This window comes from Zingiber officinale, chromosome 11B, assembly GCF_018446385.1.
Source record: "Zingiber officinale cultivar Zhangliang chromosome 11B, Zo_v1.1, whole genome shotgun sequence".
In the NCBI taxonomy this organism is placed as follows: Eukaryota; Viridiplantae; Streptophyta; class Magnoliopsida; order Zingiberales; family Zingiberaceae; genus Zingiber; species Zingiber officinale.
In genome coordinates this window covers 57,234,809-57,254,712 of record NC_056007.1, presented here as the reverse complement: position 1 = coordinate 57,254,712, position 19,904 = coordinate 57,234,809, and the positions used below count along the sequence as shown (strand labels likewise).

The 19,904-nt window shown below is 36.5% G+C and overlaps 2 long non-coding RNA genes across 4 annotated transcripts; one reads left to right on the top strand and one right to left on the bottom strand.

The window, feature by feature from the left end:
- Positions 1-791: 791 nt before the first annotated feature.
- On the top strand, positions 792-3,769 carry LOC122035237. 3 transcript variants are annotated; one of them, XR_006126938.1, is made up of 3 exons: positions 792-1,372; positions 2,109-2,785; positions 2,868-3,769. It is a non-coding gene; the product is annotated as an uncharacterized LOC122035237 (long non-coding RNA). The 3 variants fall into 3 exon arrangements; XR_006126937.1 differs by having other exon boundaries at positions 2,109-2,956; positions 3,025-3,769; XR_006126936.1 differs by having other exon boundaries at positions 2,109-3,769.
- A 3,044-nt stretch (positions 3,770-6,813) lies between these two features.
- LOC122034646 lies at positions 6,814-8,086 on the bottom strand. The gene is made up of 2 exons (XR_006126749.1): positions 8,010-8,086; positions 6,814-7,936 (listed from the first exon to the last, which is right to left on the bottom strand). It is a non-coding gene; the product is annotated as an uncharacterized LOC122034646 (long non-coding RNA).
- Positions 8,087-19,904: the final 11,818 nt, after the last annotated feature.

Genomic DNA, 19,904 nt, shown 5'->3' with positions numbered 1-19,904 from the left:
TTCCCCTACTCTTATTAGTAGAGTAGATAGTTCGACCAATGTGGCATTTTGTTATGGTTTTCTCTTCATGCTGAGTTACCTTTGTTCGATGGGCTATTGTTGTAGTTGGTGAGGGTTACTTCTGCGACAACAGCAGTGCAGAAGGTTGTAATCTCAACGGAAAAGGCGCCATTGCTGATGTTGGTGGTCTCAACAGAAACTATGCCACTCTTGGATCGTTCAGCTGACAACAAGACAATGACAAAACGCTATTAGAAAACGGCTTTTACTTTTGAGATAACAATTCTAAACCTTAAATACTAAGTAATTAAGATAATAATAATAAATGTCTCGAAATTTTATATGAATATATTAAATTTAAGATAATATTTAATATTTTATTTTAAATTCAACTAAATAAAAAATGTAACATAATGATATAAAACATTCAAATAAGATGGTAAAAAAAAAAATATATGCCACAAATTATCTTCACTACTAAAAAGTTACTTTTAACAATGAAATATTATGATGATATCAAATACTATCATTATTGATAGTTTAACAATGACTATGTGAATTTTATTATAGATTTCGTTACTATTTATTTTAGTAATTATTGATTATGAAAATATATGATAATTAATTTTGATAATACATTTAGTATAATAAATACTATTTCAAACATAATCCATTTAAAAATATAAGTATTGCTTCAAATTTTATCTGACATTTTATTTCCACGTGTCAACAAAATATTGATACGTTTAAATGCTAAAGTAATAAATTTGAACGGACTAAAATCCTGTTTTTCTCCCTTTCAACATTTTTCTGTCTAGGGTTTGAAGTTTCGCGGGTTGGGTCGCGACGATGAGCTTCCTCGTGCCTCCAGATCTCACCTCCACTTCCACTTCCACTTCGATCGATGTTCTCTTGCATCCCACCGCCGCCACACCCACCCCGGCGATCCGGGGCCTGGGAAGCTTCAGCTGCCGGCGATGAGGAGAAGGGTCACATCTGCCCCCGACGACGGCAGCCCTGTATCCACCCCACGCATCCGTAGCCACCGTCGCGGCTGTCGTGCCCTATCCTTCGAAGAGGATCCCGTCTCTAGGGAGATGGCTGAGAAGGAGGGCGTTGTGGAGATTTGTAATAGTGTTGAGAAGGCGGCGGAAGGGGCAACGATCTTACCCGTTTAATGCATGGTGGAGGTGTTGAGGAGATTGTTGCCCAAGGAGCTGATGAGGGTTGCGGCGGTGGAGAGGCTACGTAGGGTTTGGCGCGCCGCGAAGGAGCTAAGGCTTAGGGTTTTGCCTCGATCGTATATGGGGTTTGTTGGTTCGTTGCTCCACAAGTGCGCCTGCTTGTCTAGACTTATGCTGCGAATAGAAAGGTTAGGATTCTTTGTCCGTTTAGGTAAGCGTAAAAGAACTATCACTGGAACATAGATATACTTATGTGGTTTATTATCTAGACAAATAAAAAGTTTGGGGAGAAATGATCACAGATAAATTGCACTTAAATTGGGTTTTACACAAGTCTTCCATCACCTAGCTCAAGGAGGTAGAACATAATCTGATCTATCGCAGGACCAAACCCATCAGTCTAAATCTGATCTATCCGTTTTTATCTACTTTTGGTATTCTAGTGACTTTGGAACATAGTTAGTAGTATATTTCTTTTCTAATTGATGAAGAATGCTACTGCCTTTATCTTGTAGTAAATTTTGATATGCCAGGAACTGTATTATGTACCAAATAGTTTGAGTTTGAATGACTGTACCTTTTAATTTACTTTTGTCATGCTAAATAATTTGGAATTAGTCAGCAACATATTACTTTTCATTTTCTTTTCTAACTGATGAAGAATTCTCTTCCTGTTGTCCTATATTAAAGTTTGACATACCAGGACCTATATTCATCACTGGTAGTTAGTTTGAATGACCATACTTTTATGAATATTATTTATCTTATCATCACCCATTTATACGATAGTCGCAATCAGTATTTGAGCTGAAGGGTTTTGTTAAGAAGTTAAACTCACTGTCTAAAATTGCTATAAGTGGTCTTTTATTTAAATTTTGATCAATGCCATTTACATGAACTTACAGTTTATCTTTTTTTCTCCAGAGACATGTAAACCTTGCTCAACATTTGCAATCTTTTACATTTAAACCATCTTTCCATGCTCGACTGGACATAGAACAAACACTTCTTGAGCTCCAGAATTATGACATGTAAGCTAATGCATTTTCTTTGAGTTATTTATTAGCCGAAGTATGAATTGTCATTCTGGCACAGTTTTGTTTGTCCTTTTTCTACCTGATATGCTTTATATATCTACAATACTCAGTTCTGAGTACAATCATGTAATCTAATTTTACAAATTATACACTATACAGTGATAGTTACTTTAAAAGTTTGTTGTATCTGTCTTAAAAATTTGCAGAATTGTAAATTTTCTTATGGAAATTTTACAGCCAAGCAGCTTGTCAATCAAGAACCAGTATTACAATTCAGTAAAATGACTTTTTATTTTTTACAATATAGTGGGTCAAGATATACAATGCATTAAGATTCTTGCCTTCTTTGAATACTAATTTGATAGGTCTCATTTTACGAACTGCATTTTGGGCTTTGATGAACCAAGCAAATGATATGAATCACTTTGGTAGTGACCACTCAAAAAGTTATTGCTTTTTTGATGCTGCATTTGCTGGTGGTTTCTATTCCAGGAGAATGTTAGGTTGTACCAAGAGTTGCTTGAATCATCTTCAAAGATTGTCATTACTATTATAAGGGAGATTGTAAGAGTGATATCATTTGTCGGTTTATGATTTTTTTATTATTGTCATTATAACCTGTTAAAAAAATCTGTCTATTTTTAAGGAAATTGCAAAGAAAAATGCACTCATTAGAGAACTTGCGGGCCAATACATAGGACTAGAAGGACTTCGATGCCTAAATTCAAAATAAAAGTATGTATAATTATAATATACGTGTTTTTTTGGTAACAAATGTATAAGGATTTGTCATTTTTATATAGTTGGCAGCTAATGGAAAGTCAATAGATCCCTTAACAACGAATATTGAAGCTTGCTGTAAAAATGGAGTTCCAGCTGATGCTGAGGCTGCAAATTTAATAGTAAACACATTCATTTACAATTCTTGTATTGTTAAGACATTATCATTTTGTTTACTTGTGAAGGATCTATATTTATTGATGTTAATAAACAAACATCTAGGGTCAAATGTAAGAAAAGTTATCAGCGGTACATGCTGAGGATCAAACACCTGAGTTGAGATAGAAAATTTTTAATAGTTTCATGGGAAATGAAAGTCATGGTTATGTTTGCATTATGGGTTTAGGTCCTAATCCATCTGACATGCATACTCATCCCTTGTTATCCAATGAACATTTAAATGAGTTAATCAACATGGCTATGGAGAAAGCTATAGCAGAGTGTATGAAAGTAGTGACTCCTATTCTAAATCAAATAAAATTCCAAATAGATGCACTTTAATTAAAGTTAGAGAATCATGGATCCCCCATTGACGTATTTTCGTATGGAATTCAGTTAATTTAGTAATCAAAAGGTATCTTGATTTTATTTAAATAACTGACTTTTATGATGAATTTTGATAGTTTTGTGATACGTATGCTAGTTTTTAATAAGGTTGTAGATAATACTATTTCACATGTACAAGGATTTTTTTTTATTGATTTTTCTAAACATTATATATTATAAATCATCTTTACCTCTAATAAAAGTTTTTTCTTTTAATGTTCAGGATTCTGATGAAAAAGATTATAGAAGTTATCTCTAGATCATGAGGAGTTGTTCTTTATGCCTTCTCGTATAACTTTTATGGGAGTAGTAGTTTTTTTCTTATCAAATTAATTTTGGATATGTAGATATTTCTATTATTGGATGAATGTTAGCATGAAACCTGAGTATCAACTTATAAGTTAAAAAATATTAGAATTTTATATTATGTATATCACTTTTAATTTATAAAGAGAGTTTTTTCTTTTATTTTGAAATGACAATTCAATAAATCTGTTCTAGATTAATACGTATAATAAATATTCTTTTAAAATTATTAATTTTTGACACAAATGGTGCAACTAACAAGTCAAAATATTAGGGATAGTAATTTAATGTCTTCACTTCTATTTGAGATGACACATTATCATTTCAATTTAGTGTCGCTAGTTTTTTTACAGGATAAGACATAACATTTGAGACAAACAAATAACCATCTTAAATACTTTTGAGACAATTGAGTAACTATCTCATCACCGTCTTAAATAACATTTGAGATGGTACCACTGTCTCAATAGTTTTTTGAGATGCTTGTATTGGAGACGGTTACATTACCATCTCATCACCGTCTCAAAAATATTTTGAGACAATAAATTTATAATTTAAGACATATTTTGTTGTGTCTCAAAAAGTGTTTTTCTAGTAGTGAAATAAGGGTATTTTTTGTATTGGCTGTTGGGAATTGCTATCAGGTTTATTTAGTTCAAGTATTATATTTTGATCCATCAAGTTAAGCCTTGGGGCAACATTTAAGTCTATGCATTACTACATGAGAGACAAACATTTTAGATGACAAAACGTATCACTGCTGACAATTATAGGTACTATATTGAGCTCCCTTGCTTCCTCTACCCAGGAACGTGTGAATCTGACCACAACCAGCTAACGTGGCTTTGCTTTTGTATGCTACTATCAAGCATTACTTCGGAATTTTTTACCTTACAACATGTGTAACCTTGAGACCCCTTAAGTAGTGAAAAGGATAGCAAAGCATGTAATATATTCAATGTAGGCAGAAGATTCATGTTTATGGAAAATACTGGATTTTCATTTTCAAACAAAGAAATCAAAATCACGCATGCTTTAGATTTTGTTTTCAACTGATTGTTCAATATATTGCAACTAACGATGGATGTTCGTGATGACATGTAGTATATTGTTTGTATATATTTTGACATTGTTCATTAGTCGTGAATTGCTTTTAGAGTTAGCTAGGGATATGGGGACGAAAATGACAAACATCTTCCCTTCCACTTGTATTCACATCTAGACTTAATGACATTTATTCATTAGCCGTGAATTGCTTTTATAGTTAGGGATATGGAGGACTAAAATGACAAACATCTTCCCTTCCACTTGTATGCACATCTAGACTTGAATGACATACTTTTAGCAACGGTTTGAGTTTTTACCAATTACAAAACTTTTCAATTGTGCAAAAGGCGGGTCCCGCCGCCCAACGGCCCCCTAGGCCTGGCCCCACAGAGATCCTAGGAGGAGATAAATTACAAAACTTTTCAAGACTTTATATTTGAATGTTTTGTGAGTACAGTTAGCTCAACCCGGCCACGACCCCTCCAAATTGCTTTTTGTGGGTACCGTCAAATCCGGTGAAGGCAAAAATAAATCAATTGAATGAAAAGGTTAGTGATTTGAAGGAACTTCAAGAACTCCGCACACTACAAATGTAAAGGGATCAAGAAATGAACAAGTTCCGCCAACCGATGTTAATCATGCAGCATCTTCAATTAGCCTCTGCTCCAAGTCATATGCCCTTTTCTCTATCTCTCTTGTGCAAAAAGGCGGGTCCCGCCACCCAGCGGCCCCCTAGGCCTGGCCTCACAGGGATCCTAGGAGGAGGTAAATCAGCGGTGAATGCTGGTCCGGGTAAAGCGTGATGTCTCCGGAATTTAACACAACCGGCCCAGATTATTCATCCAGTGCGCGTTCGTGGACCTTCGACCCTACGACTCATTGTGCAAGGATGCCACGCCTTAACCGGTTGATCCAGCTCGCGGGGGCCCTTTTCTCTATCTCTCTTGGTGATACTTGTGGTGGTGATGATTTTTTCGATGGTTGTGATGATGATGGTGGCAATAATTGTGCTTGACACTGCTGTGTACGAATGTTATTTGATTGTTACATTTGTTACTCTTTACATTGATTTTCTTGGTTTTTATGGTTGATATATTATGGCAAAAGATGATTATATTCATTCCAGGCGTCCCTTATAATTCGTCTTCAGGTTATGTGAAGGGAGGTAAATCACGGGTCAGTTATGATTTCGCTAATTAAGTGGCTAAGGGCAAGAGAAGCTTTATGATTGATATATAAACATTAGAACTTGATGATGATTTTTTGTTGAAATCTTAGTTTATTGATCTTATTGATATTGATAGCATAAATTTAATGTTGATGATAAGGAGATGGTTAGTTGTTGATAAATTTGTGCAGGTATAAAATCAGGTTATATAAGTAAAAATGGTCTAAATATATGCCAATAAAACATATATTTGCACAAAAATATCAAGTTTACTATAAAGTTTGCAACGAAAATAATTCATCGTTGATTTGCGATAAATCTGTAATGCTAGCAAAAAAAAAAAAAAAAAAAAAATCAAGTTTGCAACAAATTTTGCAATAAAAATAAATTCTGTTGCAACTTTTGCAACAAAATCTTTTGTTTGCAAAATTTCTGTGACATAAAAAATTATCGTAGTAGATATAAAAAATAATTTTATCATAGATAATTGCAATAATTTTTTTTTGATTTTGTGATGAAATTTTTTCTTAACACTTATTTATCAATATTTGTAATGAAAATAATTTTCATCGCAAATTTATGATGAAAATATTTTCGTGGTTGATTTATGAAGAAGATTATATTTGTTACAAATTGTCACGTCCTGAGGGTATAATTATCCTCTAAATCGGATGATACCCCCTAGTGATAATATGTGAAATAATCGATATCACATCAATTTAAGCCAACATAAAAAAAATACAAATGCAATATAACAACACCAAGTTACAAATGACAATATATGAATGAATGCATGTACATGTGAAACAATAAAAAATCCAGAACAGAAGGAACAATAACTATAGACAACAGAAACAATAAAATGAAGCAACTCAATATAAATCCAACGAGCAGGAGTGGCAGCCAGTACCTCTGAGTGACACAACACTTCCTCTATCTGCTAACCTAAAAGTCAAGGAAAAAATAAAAGGTAGTGAGTACAACCACTCAGTGGATAGAAGAAGATAGTGCATGAATAATATATTGACAGGAGATCAAAAGATACAGTCTCAAGTAAAATACTTACTAACCAGCGTAGATGTCCTAACATAATCATCAACTAACTAAAAGTATAATCAATAATATAGCACTTCACTAATATGCTCAACTAAGTATAATCAACAAATCTGAAGTATATACAGTACATCCAAAACGTGCATGAACAAATACATGACCGACATATAGCAAATACTGACTGCAGAAGAAACGCTCTACCACGGATAGTCACGTGGGCAGTCAAGGTAAATAACTAGTTACTGTCCACGGGAGAACGCTCTATCACGGATGGTCTTGTGGGCGGACAGGGTAAATAACTAGTCACTATTTGTGGGAGAACGCTCTACCACGGATGGTCCCTTGGGTAGACCGGGTATATACCAATGGTCACTAATGACTCTCTCACCCAATCAATCTTAATTATACTTCAACCTAATTAGATTATGTTTACACATGAATCATCAATTAATCCAATCATTTAATCCTTGAATTTCTTAACTTCTTAATTATCATTATTCCATTAATTCATTTACAATCAAATCCTAGCACCAATCATCAATAATCAACCAATCCATCACTAACCCCTAATTAACCACAACTACACAGATAGAATGGATTCAATTCTACATGAACAACTTTAATTCAACACTATCAGCTAAGGATAGATTAACCAGCTCATTAATCTAATCAAATTCAGTTTATTACCCATATCAACAGTTATTGACTCTTTCGTCGATGGTAAATCTATCCAACAACCCTCGCAGCCTCAAGAATCACCGGTCTATGATGGTGGAACAGATCCAGCACAAAATGGGGTTTCCGTAGCAATGGATCTGTAATCCAAAAGGTGTCAATCTGATGACAAGCTGTGACGGCTATCGAACAGGGATAAACAACACCTCATACCTTCTTGTGGCTGAAAGGATAGCCACGACACTAGGGCAATGACTCGAAGATAATCGGAAGAAGAAGCTAGTCAACTGTGTACTCAGCTCTCCGACGGTGGCAGATGGAAGAGGAAGAAGTGGCAGCCAGTGAAAGAGATGGCGGCGACGCTAGCAGCCCGATATTGAAAGCATTGAGGTCAGATGCGACGACATCGGCTGCATGTCGGGCTGAGACGCAAGGCGAAAAGTTGACGACGATCGGGCCGCCTGATAGGGCAGAGAGCTTGGTGTTGGTGAAGCTCAAAGCATCGAGAGGAAGGAAGGCAGTGGCATGCTCTCGCGACAAACGACGTGGTGAGGAGCTTCGCGTCGATGAGAGATGCAGAGGAGGGAGAACAAGAGAATAGAGGAGAAGGTGTCAGTGAAATCAATGAAGAGGAAGAATCGGGAGAGGGCGGCGGTGGCTCGGCGTCGCGAGAGGGGAGAAATCGCGAGGGAGAGGGCGGCGTGAGTCGGGCGAAGAAGGGAAAGAGGGAATCAGGGTGAATCAATTAGGAAACTTAGGTTTTTAATATATATGGTTAGGTTAATTAGTTATAACCATAGGTAAATTAAACCTATCATCTCCTCCTTAATTGGTTATTCCAAATAGGCTTTTACCCAAGCCTATAAATTCATCCCCTCAAAATACATCATACGAGCTCTGAAAAATTCTCCAAAAATTTCTAAAAATTTTTAAAAATTTCGTTAAGGTTATTCGTCCATTAAATCTTATTATTATTATTATTTTGTTACGGTATTTTACAAGGGAGGTATCTTATACTGAAAAAAAAAATCCAAATATGAGCCTAAATTAATAGAACCCTTATGCAGATATGCCTCCGAAAAATACCACAAAATAGGACATTTGCCATCATTAGAATATGAGATCTTAGCTGTTATTTATTACTTAAAAGCTTTTAGATTATTTATTTGTAACAAACCAGAAATCCTTATTAGAATAGACTGTGAAGTTATAGTTAAATATGGTCAACAAACCAAAACAGTTAGAAAAGGCCAATGTACAAAGCGTTGGCTAAAATTTACAAATACTATAATCAACACGGGACTTAAGATACAATGGGAGCATATTAAAAGGGGTAGTAATTCTTTAGCAGATACATTATCAAGGCTACTGCATTAACTTTTGTTATTCACTTCTTGAGCCATTGCTACAGGATGGACATACCAAGGAAAGTTCTTACTTTTTTTTTTATCAAAACCATGTAAGTTCTTACTTTTTTTTTATCAAAACCATGTGTTCTGGTATCCCAAGATTTACAGTTATTCACACAACCAGAAGATCATTTTCATTTTGTTGGCAAAGACAGACTTGATCATATCCAAAATTATCTCATTGATAATATTTGGCATATCCCTACACTTCCAGGGAACTCTGGACACAAGATTGCAGTGATTAACGCTCTTTCCAACTATTTCCTCACTACCATATAGAAACTAGTAGGAAAGAAATTTTCCTGTTACATAGTCTTTTTAGGATCTCGGGCAGGGGTATACTCTATATGGGAAGAGACCAACTTAGCTATTCAAAATTTAGAACATCCATACTTTAAGGGCTATTATTCACTTGAAGAGGCTTTTACAGCAGCCAGAGCCCATCTTGAGCCATATTTCTTTATTAGTACATCTCTTCAAACTATACCAATACAAGCTACTGGCCCTGATACACATACTCTCACTTATGCTCAAATTATAGAACATACTCTTGAGAACAACTTGACAAATACTACTACAGAACACACTACCAAAACTCCTATCAGGTCAGAGTACTTAACTCTAGTCCAACTTAAAGAACAAAATAAGACTATAGCTTTACAACGAGCATCTGAGATGCACCTGGTGGGATTACCAAATACTATTCCTAAAGACATTAATACTTATGTTCGCAGTTTGGCTGAAAAATCTACTTTACAAACTTTTATAGAATTATGCAAAGCCCTGAAAACTTTTCACAAAACACCTCCTAAAGGAATGACCATTATATACGAAGCTTAATTTAGCCCAAAACTTAAATGTCAGAAGAAAGGTCCACCTTGTCTGGAATTAGATAAATATGGATGTCAATACTAGCTTCTTTATGCTTTCCGAAGAGCTAACATGGATTATGAATCCTATATCACTATAGCTTACAAAGGGAGACATATTATCCCTTTTACTCTACTTGACTATGGTCTCCTACATAAATTATGGGTTCATGGCCTAGATTCAGTCAAAGATTTCCCAAAGAAACTAGGCACTGTTATCTCTACAGCTTTAGAAGAAAAAGAAACTTTTGTGGTATGCACATTTGACAGTACTCATTCAGAATGGTTGTACCTTAAAATCGAGCTAGCCCGACATTTAGTCAAAATTGACGTAAATAAAGTTGGAGGCTACCAAGCCAAACTAGAAGACTATCCGACTGATCTAGACTGTGATTGGGAAGCTCCTCCCTCCTTCTCTGATCAACTTAAACACTGGCGAGCCTAAGTTCAAGGAACGCATTGGGGATGAGACCGACCTAAAGATCCAGATACTTATCTCCTTATTGGTGAATCTTTTATAGAAAAAATTTATTGGCCAAAGGATATGGGTACCGGGTTTTTTCCTTTCCATTTATGACTCAACATACTACTTTGTTTCAACATTACCAGAAGAGGACAGAAAAAATGAGTAACAAGAAGTTAGCAAGCTCAGCTCTTTCAGCTAGAGCCTACCGAGCTGCCCTTGCCAGACACAGAGCACCAGTCCAAGCATCCAGCTCACAAGTACCATCATTGGACTCTACAGGAGAAGATAACATTGATAATATGGTTGATAGCTAACATCGCCAATAGTACCACTGTAAGCGATCGGTGATCGGCTAGAAGGGGGTTGGATAGCTAGGTCACCCCCAACTTCTTTTCTTCTCTACAAAAGATTAGTGCACATGCGGAAATACAACTAACTAATGAAAACAATAAAGAAAGAATACCAAATCGCTAACAAGCTCGATGTAACGTGGTTCGGAGATTGCTTGCTCCTACTCCACAGCGTGTCCTTGAGGTGGATGAGCCCTCGATCCTTCGGTGGATCAATCCCCGGCAATCTCCGGCTAGAGCTTTCTCCTTCTCGGTGGAGCAAACCTCTCATAAAGGATCTCTTCCTCTTTACAATGATGAACTTAGGTTTAGGAGGAAGAGAGTAGGCTTGGAAGCTTTGGGCAATGACAAGGAGTTATTCAACAAGCATGAGTAACCTCCTTCAAGCCCCAAAGCTTCCCTTAAATAAGAGGAGAGAGTTGATCATCATATCAACTCATCTCGGCACCAGTCGACTGGCAAAACCATCAGTTGACTGGTGTTACCGTTGGCGGTAGCCAACGGCTACTTCGCAGTACCAACAGTATGCCAACGGTCATTTACCAGTCGACTGCTAAAACATGCAGTCGACTGATCCACACTAACCGAACGAACAGAACCATTCTGTTCGCACCAGTCGACTGCGTGGTCGACTGCACCAGTCAACTGCTAAAACATGCAGTTGACTGCTACAGTACAGCTACAGTAACGCTACAGTACTACTACAGTAACTCTACTGTACTGCTACAGTAAAAATCTAAAACTAAGATTTTACTCCGAGTACAATCTCTCGTGCACTCGTACCCTCACCCTTACGACTCATTTGACGCTTCCTTTGCAGCTTTAACCTCTTGCCTTCAAGCATACTTCCTTTGGCTCTCGTCCCTCGGATGCATTCAAGCCCGTGGCTCGTCTCCAATGCCATCCTTCGCGTATGCCTCGAAGTCGCTTCCCTCGGCCCTTGTCCTCACTACCTTGTCCACGAACCCTCGGATGCTTCATCCTTCACCGGACCCGAAGCCATCAACCTGAGTCGCATGTGTATCCTACAAACCTGCACAACTCAAATACACATATCAAATACAAGGGTGAACCTAACTTAAACTCTTTAACACACACATCAAAACTATGATCGTACTGATCAAAACCTAGGTCGATTGCACCAACAATCTCCCCCTTTTTGATGTATGACAATATATTTAAGTTAAACATAAATATCAACATGAAAATTAGAAGCAATATGTAAACATGAAGCATAATACCCAAGCTCCCCCTTAACATATGCTCTCAACCATAATTTTCAAGTTTTGCACATAGTTGCACATAGTTAGGTTTCTAACTTAAACCTTCGCATTTCTTCCCCTTTGACACCATCAAAAATTATACCAAACATATATACATACTATGGTATCAATGTGGACTTAAAAATACCCAAAATTAGCTCTTGACAGTGCTGGAAAACAAGTACCAGTCGATTGCCATCTGTTGCAGTCGACTGACACATTTCTAGGCTGAATTTCAGCTTTCCAAAGTCAACTTCATAAATGCATAAATAATTCTAGAAAATTCGGCAAAATCATGAAATTTTGAACACATATTTCTTATAATGTTCTTTAACAAGGAAAAATATGCTTCCATGAAAATTCATCATATTTTTGAAGTTTTGATAAAAACTCAAACACCTTGAAAAACACTCAAGTTTGTATCAAAATAAACCCTAGTTTTGAATTCATATGTTTCAAAATAACTATCCACTGTAAATAAAACATAGAATTATTTTCAAAATATTTGAAATGTCCAACTATGATCTATGGGCAAGATGTCCATTAATTAAACATTTGCTTTCCCCATAGTTGGCTTATGATCACTAAAAATTGATACATCACATAACTCATCAAAATGCCATAAGCATAAGTGAATTATTAGTATCATCCCATTATCTCACATTTATGGTTGGAAAATCATACAAGTCATTGTGAGATAAGGTATAATGGTAACCTCTACTTAGCCCCCCTTGATCATGACTTTCTATCAAGGCTAAGTGCTCCCCCTTAAGGTCTCAAGTCAACCATCTTTCAAATATTTGAATAATTATTTCTTATAATTGACTTGACCTAAAATCCTCTAACCCTTGAGGATTGATTTTGGCACCCAATAGAAATTCTTTCTAATTGGGTTAACCAAATATTCCTTGGGGATCCATTTTCTATCTATGGTCTTGATTTTTGATTGCCCCTAGCAAGTAGACAATGGTAGGTTTTATCATTGTTGGGTTCATTGTATCCTAACCCATTTTTCTTAAAACTTGCCCTTTGGCTCCCAATGATCGTGTTTAGAGTTTTAGAGCCAATTTCAAATTTTCTAAGGGCATTGGTAAGGTATTCTACCTTTTTTCTTAAAGCCTTATTTTCTTCTTCTAAACATGAATCATTTGAATTAGTAGAAGAAGCATGCATATCATCATCCCTAATAGACATGGATTCTAATTTTTCTTTAAGCATGCAAATGTCTTTTTCAAGGTTTTATTTTTCCTTTTTGCCTTGAACAAATCATCATTTGTACTTTTAATGAACTTAATTAAAGCATGAGGAGGAAGATTGTATACCTCACTTACCGAGACATCCGAATTTGATGTTTGACCTCCCCCTTCACTTGAGCTCCCTTCTTCATCTTCACTTGAGCTCTTTCCCTCTTCATTTTCGGATGAGGTGGAGGCTACATCATCAATTCCCATTAGAGCAAAATTGACTACATGGTGCTCCTCTTCCTCCGAAGATGATGATGGTGTTGGAGTGTATACTAAAAGCCTAGCTTTTGTATAAATATTTATAAGAATCACATTGGTCAAGTGCCTACATTTATATATACCAAATGTAGATGTTCAATTAATTTATGTTGTAGATAACATATTGTGTGGTGTCACACACAAAAGATTGTGTTATCGGTTCTTTATAAATTATAAACAGTAGCTCATGACTAAAATGGAAAGAAACAAACCATTGAAATAGTCGTAGTGCAATTAGGCATTATTTTATCTTGACTAATAAATTACACTATTACACTTTAAGTGTATTGAACAGGACTATTTAAGGTAAGCTCTTTTTATACTAATTTAATAAAAAAACTAGACCTTAGTTATTATGGAAGTGTGTGCTCTTAATCCTAATATAATAACAAGCACATATATTTAATATTTATTTCTTTGACTTATCAAAGGGTGAGATTTAGTTCGATAAATCAAAATGGCCGATAAGTTGGGAAATGATGTTACTTATAGTGTGACTTGTTGATTATAGAAGGAAACTGCATCCTAGTAATCTAGGTTGATAGTGTCCCCAAGAGGAGCTCATAAAGATTGTCATGTTAAACCTTGCAGGTGGACTTAGTCCGACATGACGATAAGGTTGAGTGGTATACCTCTTGGACTAAGATATTAATTAAATGAGTTGTCAGTAACTCACTTAATTAGTGGACATTTGACATCTTAAACACAGGGAGACTAACACACTCATAATAAGAAGGAGCCCAAAAATGTAATTTGGGATTGGTGCGGTAGTTCAATAATAATTCTTTAGTGGTATGAATTATTATTGATGAAGTCAAGTTGTGTGTTCGGGGCGAACATGGGAAGCTTAATTTCATCGGGAGACCAAAACCAATTCCTTCTCTCGGTCCCTATCGTAGCCTCTTGTATATAGAGATTTATATTCACCACATACCCACCTTCTTACCCATCCTAATGGGGCTGGCCAAGCTAGCTTGGAACCCAAGCTAGGGCCGGCCAAAGCTTGGGTCCTAAGCTTAGGTGGCCGGCCACTAGAAAATTAAAAGGAATTTTTTTAAAAATTATTTCTTATGTGGATATTATGGTTTTAAAAGAGAGTTTAAAATTTAAATCTTTCCTTTTATAGCTTTCTACAAAAGATTAAGAAAAGATTTTAAATCTTTCCTTATTTGTAGATTGAAAGGAGATTTTAATTTTGAGAAAACTTTCTTTTTTTAACCATGTTCATGATTTAAAAGAGAGTTTAAAAATTAAATATTCTCTTTTATCAGTTTCTACAAAAGATTAAGAAAAGATTTGATATCTTTCCTTATTTGTAGATTGAAAAGAGATTTTAATTTTTTAAAAAATAACTTTCCTTTTTGGAAATTATCCACATGTTTAAAAGAAAGATTTTAATTTATAAAATTTCCTTTTTAAAAATCACCATGAAGGGAAAAATCATTGTAGAAATTTTTATAAATTTCTGGAAACAAATTAGGAAGTTTTAATTCTTGTTTTAATTAAAACTTTCCTTGTTTTGGGGAGAAAGTGGCCGGCCAAGAAATTTGGAAAAAGAAAATTGTTTTTTAATTAATTAAATTTTTTCTTTTTCATGGCAAAAGAATTAAGAAAGTTTTTATTAAAATTTCCTTATTTGCCAAGACCAAGGATTATAAAAGAGGGGGTAGAGGTGCCTTAATGACTAACGACTCTATTCTTTTCTTCCTCTCTTTTCCTCCTTGGTGTGGCCGGCCCTAGGGTCTCCTCTTCTCCTTCTTTTCTCTTCCTCCTTTGTGGCCGGCGGCATCAACATAAGGGAAGTCCATGGTGGCTGGTTCTAGCTAGGAGAAGAAGTAGAGAAAGAAGACTTCGTTTCTAGCATCCCTTGGAGCTTGGTGGTGGTGGTCGAACCTCACATCTCTTGGAGTTTATGTGGTGGCCGAAACTTGCTTGGAGAAGAAGGGTTTGGGTGATTATCATCTCGGTAAATCGTTGCCCACACAACGTCCGGGATAAGAAGAGGAATACGGTAGAAGATCAAGAGGTTGTTGCATACAAAGGAAGGTATAATTAGTAATTAATTTCCGCATCATACTAGTTGTATTTCTTTTGTATGAATTCCAAACACAAGAGGCATTAGATCTAGTTTTTCAAATTAGTTTTTTGAGTTTGTGTTTTCTTCTTTTTCGAATTTGTGATTCGATTGTTCTTTTTGGTTAACCTAGAGTTATTTAAGGAAATTAAATATTAGCTTTGCTTAAAAAAAGGCTTTGTCTAGGCGGTGGTGGTTGTTGGTGCAATATTCCCCAAGTCAAGGTTGACCGTGTTGACTGAGCTTGAATTGAGTCAAACTCGAGTCTTGATGTTTTGGTTTCGACGTTTGACAATACATCAAGATTGCAGGTGCAATTGTTCATGTGTGAAGGAGAGTCAAGTAGGTCAAGGTTGACCGAATACCTGACGGGAAAACCCTGATTAGTGAAGTCAGGTGAAAGTCCTGGTGAGTGAAGCTAGGTAGTTGAGAAGTCCTAGTGAGTGAACCTAGGCAACGGAAAATCTTGGTAAGTGAAGCCAAGTGAAAGACCTAGTGAGTGAAGCTAGGCAGTTGGAAGTCCTGGTGAGTGAAGCCAGACAATTGGGAAAGTCCTGGTGAGTGAAGCCAGGCAATTGGGAAATCCAGATGGATCAAGGCTGATCGGACATCTGGTGTTGGAAAGACCAAGTAGGTCAAAGGGATTGACCGGATACTTGGCACGAGGAGGAAAGTCCAAGTAGGTTAAAGGGATTGACCGGATACTTGGCACAAGGAGAAAAGTCCAAGTGGGTCAAAGGGATTGACCGAACACTTGGTGAGGGAGTCCTAACAGGTCAAGGGTGACCGGATGCTAGGCACGATGAACCAACAGGTCATGGTTGACCGGATGTTGGTTTAGGAGGCTTTAGACTTGATTTTGGGAGAAATCATGAGCTGGATCGATCAGCCGATTGATTGGCTCATGCCCAATCGATCGGCTGATCGATTGGGCGAGTCTTCGTGACAAGCCTCCTCCCAATCGATCAGCGGATCAATTGGGGAGAAGTGTCGCGCAAACAGAATAGCTCTGGATCAATCGACCGATCGATCCAGAGTCTCCAATCGATCAGTGGATCGATTGGGAGGGCGTTTTCGCGCGATGGGACCTGGATCGATTGACTGATCGATCCAGGCGATTCCCGAGAGCACAGAGGCGCTCTGGATCAATCAGTCGATCGATCCAAAGCCTCCCTGATCGATTAGGAGCAATCCAATCGATCGGGATCCGACCGTTGGCGCTGGATAAAGCCGTTGGCGTGCGATTCCTTCGGCAGAGCTCACACTGTTCACTCCCGATCAACATAGCAGCTTCTCCACATTTTCTTCTCCACTCTACCGCTAGTTCTTGAAGAGTTCTTGGAGCAAGGTTTGCTGGTGATCCAAGATCAAGAGACGGGCTACAACAAGAAGTTATGGTTAGGGTTTTTATTGTACATCTTGTAAGCTTTTGCTTATCCTGTATTTCCCTTTACTTCTTCTTGTACTGAGAGTGTTGTAGGGTTTCTCCACCTTTGGTAGTTACCATAAAGGAGTGTTATTCATAGTGGAGGGTGTGTGAGTGCGTGGATCCTTGGATTAGTCACCTCTTCTTGAGATGGATACCAAGTAAATCCTTAGTGTTAGCGTTGTGTTTGTTTTCTTTGTATTTTCTGCTGCATATCTTTGAAGAAACAAGCAATGAAGAGCACGACGAGCGCACCGAGCTATTCACCCCCCTCTAGCTACATAATCGGTCCCAACAGTGGTTGCTCCCATATCCAAGAAGGTCATGTGCCTCGCCATGCAGTCCTGGAAGCCAATTTTGGAAATTAATATTTAATGAAATTAATAACATAGGTGGATTTGAATCAATAGTGTTAAGTTCTGCTTGCGATTCAAATCTAAACCATTAAGAACAGATAAGTTAAATTTGGAATCAATGATGTTAAGTTCCATCTGCGATTCCTAATTTAACTTCTAAAAAATACAATAGGTTATTTAAGGAAAGGTTCGACACTTATACAAAAAAATTTTGTACAGTGGAACCGGTACGTTTTCTTAGGACTAATCAACAATTGGTATCAGAGCTAGGGTCTGCCTCTATGCGTTTAGAATTCAAATAGGTTATGTACATGTCATACATAATTTAGGCAGGATAATAGTAGGATGTGCTAACTTTTTGGTTGCAGGCTCCAACTATTATGGCTTATAGATGTTGTGTGTGATTGGACCCTTGGACATGTCAAGGGCATTATTGTGTGAGTGCATAATTGTATGTAACTAATACAGCAGGAGCTGTATTAGCCCTAGGATTTTAGAATTTTATTTTTGATCTAGATTACATGTACATTCCCTCGTGGAATATAGGATCGATATATGTAAAATTCTATTTTTGTCGCGTATCGGATTCTTACGAGGCATGGTACTTTTGGAGCACCAGAGGCGCAGCGAAATAAGAAGCAAGATGGATGCGACGACTCGACCCGATGGCGGTGGCTAAAGATGGCAGCAGCTAGGGTTGGAGCACATGGAGGACAGTAATAGAAAGAGGCCATAATAGTTGGAAAATAATTTCCATATTTATTGCTTTTATTTACTGTGATGTGTGTGTATGCATATGATGTATGCTAGGATAGTTTAAAATTCCTCATTTTAAATAACTAAGTGGGAGAGAGATTTATTTTAATAAATTCTACGGTCTCCATTACTGGTTTATAAGTGATGCAAACAAACTTGTGCGTTGGCTCTGAGTGCCTTCCTCCATATCGGATGAGTTTGTTTGCGGATCACTAGATCAAACTTCCATTTAGGATGACTATAGGAAATTAATTAAGAGCGTGTGATCTTCCCCATCGGAAGCTGCACAATCTTTTTAATGGACTTAGTTTCAAGTAATGGTATACACTTAGGCACGTCTAATAGTATCCTCCCCATCAGAGTCACTGCTATTATTTGTGTGACCAAAGGAAAACCAACTATTAATTTGTCAAAAAGATAAGTTGACAAGATAATAAAATTAAAACCCCCTCTTACACATGTCGAGTTTTTGTATACGTCCACACTATCGTGGTATACAAAATTCACGGTGTATGAGGTAATTTTATTTGTCAGGATGACAAGAAAATAAAATTAATGGGAAAAACTCCTCTTACAAATGTTTAGTTTTGTATACGTCCACACTATCGTGACATACAAAATTCACGGTGTTTGAGGTAATTTTATTTGTCATAAAGATTTATTAACAAGATAATTAATGGGTAAAACCCTCCTCTTACAAATGTTCGAATTTGTATACGTCCACACTATCGTGGCATGCAAAATTCCCGGTGTTTGAGGTGTTGGTAATTTAAATAATATTGTTTGAGGAATCAATGTTATTTTAAATTCAAAGTTTTGACCAAAATATTTGATCAAAGATAGACCAACTATTAATTTTATTTGTCATGAAGTTAGAATGACGAGATAATAAAATTAATGGACAAAATCTCTTTTTGTATATGTCCACACTCTCGTGGCATACAAAATTCACGGGGATTTTAAAGTGTTGGTCTTGATCAAATATTTTTGTGATTCTTAGGTTTTCAAATGTTAGTCAATCCCCTAGCTGTTATACTATAGAATAGACTTAGTAGTCCCAATTGTAATGATTGAAAAACTTGGACATTAAGGCAGACTGTCCTCTCAGAACTGAGAACAATAACGGTGTATTTTATTAGTTGTTGAAACATATTTAGTGGTGTTATCTACCGGTACCTGGTGTGTAGATACAGGAACCACTGATTATGTCTGCAATTCTTTGCAGGGGTTCCAGAAAATCTGACAACTATATAAATCACCGTCCACATGGGCACTGTTGTAAAAGTAGCAGCTGTTGCAGTGGGAGATGCTTATCCTTTGATAGGAATAAAATATGGATTTTCAGAAATTGTCTTTACGTACTAAGTTTAGAAAGAACCCGATTTCGGTTTCTAAACTATTAAAGAATAGGTATTCTGTCTATTTTGATAACAAACTTGTTATCAAGAAAAATAGGGAAGTTATCTATTCTGGTATGTTGGTTGACAATTTATAATCCAATAACCCTCACGATGTAATAAATGAAAATTAATAAGAGAAAGTAACCTTCGGAAATGAACCAATCATATTTTTGGCATATAAGGCTAGGTTATATTAACTTGAGTAGGATTCAAAGGATAATAACCAATGAACTCTTGG